Source organism: Myotis myotis, unplaced genomic scaffold, assembly GCF_014108235.1.
Source record: "Myotis myotis isolate mMyoMyo1 unplaced genomic scaffold, mMyoMyo1.p scaffold_m19_p_5, whole genome shotgun sequence".
Classification (NCBI taxonomy): domain Eukaryota; kingdom Metazoa; phylum Chordata; class Mammalia; order Chiroptera; family Vespertilionidae; genus Myotis; species Myotis myotis.
In genome coordinates, this window is record NW_023416357.1 from 55,509,981 (window position 1) to 55,517,085 (window position 7,105).

The window sequence follows — 7,105 nt, forward strand, 5'->3', positions numbered from 1 at the left end:
TCTCTTTTATCCTCGTGTTAGTGCCTAAGGAATGACTGAATAATAAACATAAACTTCTATAGATAACATACAGGGAAGTATATGAAACCAAAGAATAACAGCCGAGAAGAGGAGACTAGATGTCAAGCTAATGAGAGGTCCCATGTCAAATCAAAAAAAAGGAAATGATTAATTATGGGAAGGGAGCAATAGAGATGTCCCCAAGTGTGTCAGTAAAGTGGAATGATGCAAGTTAGAGTCCAAAATAACAGACCCATGGGTCTGATTTGGGAGTGGGGGAAAAAATATATATTTTTTAAATTTGTAGGTCACATATAGATGGCCCTATTTTTTTTTTTTTTTATCAGCACATAAGTCTTTTTTATTTTTTCCCACTTATCATGCCATGAATTCATAGGGAATGGGTTCCAGCAGCTCAGGCTCCTTTCCATTGGTTCTCACAAAGTGTGCTTCTCTGGGTGGAGCAGGCTGACGCTTCAGTTGAACCCAGGTACCTTTCTCTTTGGCTTTCTTCTTTTTCTGATCATTTTCCTTCACACGTTTCAGGAAGCTATCTCGGCTCTTAGAGTGCTTAACATGCTCAATACGTACATTAATTCTCTTGGCAAGAATCTTGCCCTTAACTTGCTTGTTCACAATAATGCCCACTGCATGCTGGGTGACATTGTAGACTCTTCCAGTTTTGCCATGGTAACATTTGTGGGGCATTTTTTTTTTGAACAGTGCCCATTCCCTTGATGTCCACAATATCACCTTTCTTGTAGATTCGCATGTATGTGGCCAAAGGAACAACTCCATGTTTTCTAAAAGGCCTAGAGAACATATAGCGGGTGCCTCTCCTCTTCCCCTTTGTGTTAGTCATTTTGGCGAATTACTGGAAGATGGCGGTTCCGGCCGAAAGGCTAGATGGCCCTATTTTTACAAAAAATAAAAAAAATAAAGAAATGCTTTAAAAGTTCAATAAAATAAAGCTACAGGAAAAAAGTTACATTGGATTTGTCCTGGCCCCAGGATGTGCAGGGCAATGTGGAATGGAATGGAGTGAGCTACAGAGTGTGGCACCAAATACAAATAAAAAGAACGTTAACAAAGTCATTAACAACGTTATAACTAAAAGAAAGTCATGAGAATGCTAGCTGAGGTGTCAACTTGAAAATTTAGGAAGAGAGACTAGATCCAGATAAAAGGCCAAGTCAGATATCAGCGGGATCAAACAGGGAAAGAGGTTATGGAATGTAAAGTCCTGGGGCAAATACACAAAGTCATGTAGTAAAAACGAACTTAAATATGTCAGTAAACACACACACAAAATACATGGACTAAACTCTTCACTTAAAAGACAGAGATTAGGAGAGTAAATTAAAAAACATCTTACCTATAAGCAGTTAACCAGAGTCAAATCTAAAGTTAGACATAACAAGGCATAAGCTTGCCGTACCACTGAAATACCAATCAAAAGAACACATGTGTAACGACATTAATATCTTAAGAAAATTATTTTAAGACAAAAAGCATTACTAAGAATAAAAATGTAGCCCTAACCGGTTTGGCTCAGGGGATGGAGCATCGGCCTGCGGACACAAGGGTCCCAGGTTTGATTCTGGTCAAGGGCATGTACCTTGGTTGTGGGTGCATCCCCAGTGGGGAGTGTGCAGGAGGCAGCTGATCAATGTTTCTCTCTCATTGATGTTTCTAACTCTCTATCCTTCTCCCTTCCTCTCTGTGAAAAATCAATAAAATATATTTAAAAAAAAAAAAAAGAATAAAAATGTAATGATATAGTCATAATAGGTTCAATTCACCAGAAAGACATAGTGTATGGTGTAAAGATCAACAAATTAATGAACTGACCCCCATATCCACCACTCAGTTTAAATAATATTCAAAGAAATGGACAAATCATTAGAGTAGGAAATGTTAAGACACTTCTTTCAGCAATTTTAAAAGGCAAAACCATCAGTAAGGATTTGGAAGGTTAACCTTTTCTTTCCCACAGTAGCTGTAACATAAATCCTGTATTTCAAATCCCTGACATTGTCCCTACCCTAACCAAGAAAAACAACACATAATTCTACCCTCTTGCCTTGGCCCACATTGCTGCCCAGCCTCCAAAGGGACAAAATATCTTGACATGTATTGTCATTTATATTTTCTGGTTGTTTTCTCTTTCATATTATTTGGACTAGATGGTGAGCTGACTGATGGCAGAAATCGGTTCTAAATTACCAGGATCTCAGCACAGAGTTGAGTTCACAGCAGTATTTTTTTAATTAAAGAAATTTAATTTTAAGAATTTATTTAATTTAAATTAAATGTTTTAATTTATTTAAACTAAGGATTAATTAAAGAAATTTCTTTGCTTTAATTAAAATCAGAGCATGTTCATTGTTATAAGTGAACAATCCAAAGATGTATAATGAAAAAGTAATTGCTGTTCTCACCTTCACCTCCCTAAGGAAGTCAGGATTACCTAATATGTCTGTCTGTCTATCTCTCATCTATCTATCCAAACTTACTTACTCATATCATTGAGTGGGGGGAGAGGAGGGTGAAGGGGTTGGAGTTTATATTTTTTATTAAATATTAGGTCTACTATAAATGCACACTTAACAGATCTTGGACATTTTTCCAGATTACCAAATATGGCTCCAACTCATTAATCTATATGACACTTTGACCATAATTCTTCTTTCCTCCTTTGCCGTGGGCCAGCTCAGCCAAGGGTTTGGTGAGCCTGAGTGGGGGCGGCAAAGGATGTAGAAAAGACAGACACAGAGAATAACCTGGGTCTAGGTCAGTGGTTGGCAAACTGCGGCTCGGCAAACCATGGCTCGTGAGCCACATGTGGCTCTTTGGTCCCTTGAGTGTGGCTTTTCCACAAAATACTGGCTCTTCCACAAAATACCGACTTCTGCGCATGGGCCATGAAGTTTCAATCACACTGTATGTGCGCACCCGCACATGGTATTTTGTGGAAGAGCCACATTCAAGGGGCCAAAGAGCCACATATGGCTCGCGAGCCATGGTTTGCCAACCACGGGTCTAGGTGGATCTTCCTGTGCCTGGCTGAGGCCACAGAGAGAGATCCAGACTGGCAAACTGAGCCCTTATATTATAGCCAGAGGTAAACAAGATAGTGGTCAGCATAGTTACAATGTTCTTGTGAGTTTCACTTATTTTGGCAGCACTTGCTGCACCTCCCACAGCCCATTAGCTACCCAGATAAGATCTAGGGAGCCTCATAGGGTCAAGCCTAATTATGCTAAGATGGCTGTGCTCTCTAAACTGGGACTTATTTGTTGTGGCTTTGCCAACAGGTCAGTCAGAGGCTTAACCCTATAGCCCAGTGATGGCAAACCTATGACACGCGAACTCATTTTTTTGGTTGATTTTTCTTTGTTAAATGGCATTTAAATATATAAAATAAATATCAAAAATATAAATCTTTGTTTTACTATGGTTGCAAATATCAAAAAATTTCTATATGTGACACGGCACCAGAGTTAAGTTAGGATTTTTCAAAATGCTGACACGCCGAGCTCAAAAGGTTCGCCATCACTGCTATAGCCGTTCCCTACACTCCTTGGTTATTGGCTTGGGGTTGTTTGTTTCCAGTTTTTCTGCCCCCCAACATAATGGTGCTTTTCATTTCTGTAGGAAAAGTTACTAAGAGGGGGATTTGTGGACCCTTTTCATTTTAACTTTAAAAGTTAGCTCTTTATTGTGTTTCCAAAAGCTGTTGTAATTTACATTTCCATAAGCAATATATTGCAGTCGCTGCTCCCTGTTTGATTTTTGTCAGTTTGAAATGTGAGCCAAAACCGGTTTGGCTCAGTGGATAGAGCGTCGGCCTGCGGACTGAGGGGTCCCAGGTTCGATTCCGGTCAAGGGCATGTACCTGGGCTGCGGGCACATCCCCAGTGGGAGATGTGCAGGAGGCGGCTGGTCGATGTTTCTCTCCCATCGATGTTTCTAACTCTCTATCTCTCTCCCTTCCTCTCTGTAAAAAATCAATAAAATATATTTAAAAAAAAAAAAAAGAAAGAAATGTGAAAACTGGTATCTTGTTGGTGCTTTGTTTTGCTTTTCCCTGGCTACCAGGGGTGCTGAGCCTTTTCACAGAGTAACTGTAACAGGATGTCCTTGTCTGCGAGCTGTCTGTTTGTATTCTTTGCCCTCTTTTCTGTTTATTGTCTCAGAATACTTGTTCACAATATATCTTTTGTGTGAGATAGAAGCGAGGGAGGGTGGTCGCCCCATGTCCTCTTTGGCCTGAATTATTAGAGCCTGCCTCAAACCTCCCTTTCGCTTTGGCTTCGAAGACATGGTTCCATCTCTCAGAGAGTTGAATGCTACCATTTAAAAAAAGAAGAAGAAAGGGGAGCACAGCACTTCCTACATCACATAATCCTCTTTGCTATCTGTGAAGCCTGCTGCTGCTGCTGCACAATTCACGTGCGATTTATATGCCAGCAACCGAAGAGCAGGACATAAACGCACCTGCAGAGACCCTGCGGTCTGAGTGCCAGTGTTCAGGAGCTGTCTGCTTAGCGTCGTGCTGCTCTATTGAAAACCATGGGCTCCTTCCAATGGCCTCCCCGAGGGAATAGAAGCCCCAGGCTTATCAGCCAAACTGGCAGGGCCAGGCCTCCCGGCACCTCCCTCTTCCCACCTTTCTGATCACTCCCACGGCGTTTGTCTCTTCTTCCCCTACCCTGCCCCCGCTTTTCATGTTTTCACAGGAGTGCCTCACATTCCTAACATTAATGAGTTTCAGGCTGGTTTTTAAAAAGTAGAAAAAATAGAAAAAGGAACCTCATCTTGCCAGCCAATATGCTTCCAGCCAATATGCTTTCGCACAGAGAGAGAAGAGTGAGCTCAGGCTGCAGGGGAGCTGACATGCAGGGCAGGGGGCAGCTGTCTGCTTTTATTAAAATGCCCCCTTGACCAGAGTCTGCGTTCTCTGAGGGCCAAGTGACTGTCGTTCAAATGCGGGACCCTGGCACGTGCTCTGCTGCTTGTGTCCAGAAGCCCTGTGGGCAGGCGGGTTGTAGGGAGGAGATTAAGGCGGTGCTGCCAGCCCCCAGCCCGGCACTGCCCCGCCCCCACGCCGTCTGGCCCCTTCCGCTTCTCCAAAAGGGCTTCACCAGCACAGCCGGTCAGCACAGGGATTGTCTCCTCTTCTCTTACCCGCTGCGTGGTGGCAGGTGACTCGCGGATCCTGTCAAAAAGTCCTCCAGACAACTCCAAGGAGAGGATAACGCGGATGTGCTTGCATATTTCAACCCACATACAGGCCAGCTTGAAATGTCAGATGATAGCTGTGTCTGCGCAAATATTAATTTCCCCAGGAGCATATTTTAAAATTAAATCATATCCCAAAAATGTAGTTGGTGTTTAGGATAACTTTTTCTTTTTTCTTTTTTTAAATATATTTTATTGATTTTTTACAGAGAAGAAGGGAGAGGGATAGAGAGTTAGAAACAGCGATGAGAGAGATCGATCAGCTGCCTCTTGCTCACCCCCCACTGGGGATGTGCCCGCAACCAAGGTACATGCCCTTGACCGGAATCGAACCCGGGACCCCTCAGTCCGCAGGCCGACGCTCTATCCACTGAGCCAAACCGGTTCGGCAAACTTTTTCTTTGATATATATTTTTTTTTATTGTAAAGGAACTACTTAAACAGTTCTGCCCCTTTCCTCTTTAAAGAGCTTTATTGAGGTATAATTTATCCCTAAAACTCACCCATTTTTAATGTGCAGTTTGAAAAGCTTTTGTAAGTGTATGCAGTTGTGCAACCATTAACACAATTCCGTTTTAGAACAGTCCCATCACTCAAAACGTCCCTCTGACACTTGTAGCCTGTCCCTGCTCCCACTTCCAGTCCAGGCAACGACTGATCTGCTTTCTGTGTTAGCTAGTTTTGCCACTTCTAGAAATTGCATATAAGTAGAACCACACGATATCTAGTCCTTTGTGTCTAGCTTCTTTCACTTAGCATAATATTTTTGAGGTTCAGCCATGTTGTTGCATGTATCAGTATTTTGTTCTTTTTTATGGCTGGGCAGTATTCCATGGTATGGATATACCACATTTTGTTTATCCAGCTGATGGACACTTGGATTGTGTCAACTTTTTTTACTATGGTACATCTACTGTGAACATTTGCATATAAGCACTTATGTGGACATATATTTTAATGTCTCTTGGGAAAATGCCAAGTAGTAGAATTGCTGGATTGCATGGCATTTATATGTTTAACTTTAAAAAAAAAAAACTTTTACCATTTGCAACAGCATGGATGGAAGTGGAGAGCATTATGCTAAGTGAAATAAGCCAGTCAGAGAAAGATAAATATCACATGATCTCGCTCATTTGTGGAATATAATGAACAACATAAACTGATGAACAGAAACAGATCCAGAGACAGAGAAGCATCGATCAGACTGTCAAACCTCAGAGGGAAGGAAGGGGAGAGTGAGGGTAAGAAGGAGAGATCAACCAAAGGACTTGTATGCATGCATATAAGCATAACCAATGGACACAGACACCAGGGGGGTGAGGGCATGAGTTGGGGGATGGGGGGGGGGGCAATGGGAGGATAAGGACACATATGTAATACCTTAATCCAGGGGTCCTCAAACTATGGCCCGCGGGCCACATGTGGCCCGCCAGGTGTTTTTGCTGCCACTGCCTGTCCTGCTTAGCAGCCGACTCGTCCTGGGCCCGCAGTGCGCATGTGTGGAATGTCTGAGGGACAGTGAACTGGCCCCCTGTTTAAAAAGTTTGAGGACCTCTGCCTTAATCAATAAAGAAAAAAATAAAAACCTGCCAAACTTCAAACAAATTCTCAAGAAAGATAATTACATCTCACTTTCAAGGTTGTGTTGGCTATGAAATTACCCAATCTAAAATAATAAATAAAATTTTGCAACATAATTTGGCAAAGTTTTTTAGAAATAGAGTCACGGGGAATAAAAATAACAGAACTAAGGAAGGGGAATTTTCTTAAATTTTATTCCATTCAGTCTTCAGCCAAGAGGACTTTTTTAAAAATTTGATTTTAGAGAGAGAGGGGGAGGGAGAGAAAGAAAGACAGAATT

At 41.9% G+C, this 7,105-nt stretch overlaps 1 pseudogene; it reads right to left on the bottom strand.

Moving 5' to 3' along the window:
- Positions 1 to 327: 327 nt before the first annotated feature.
- Positions 328 to 898, bottom strand: LOC118656992 (annotated as a pseudogene).
- Positions 899 to 7,105: the final 6,207 nt, after the last annotated feature.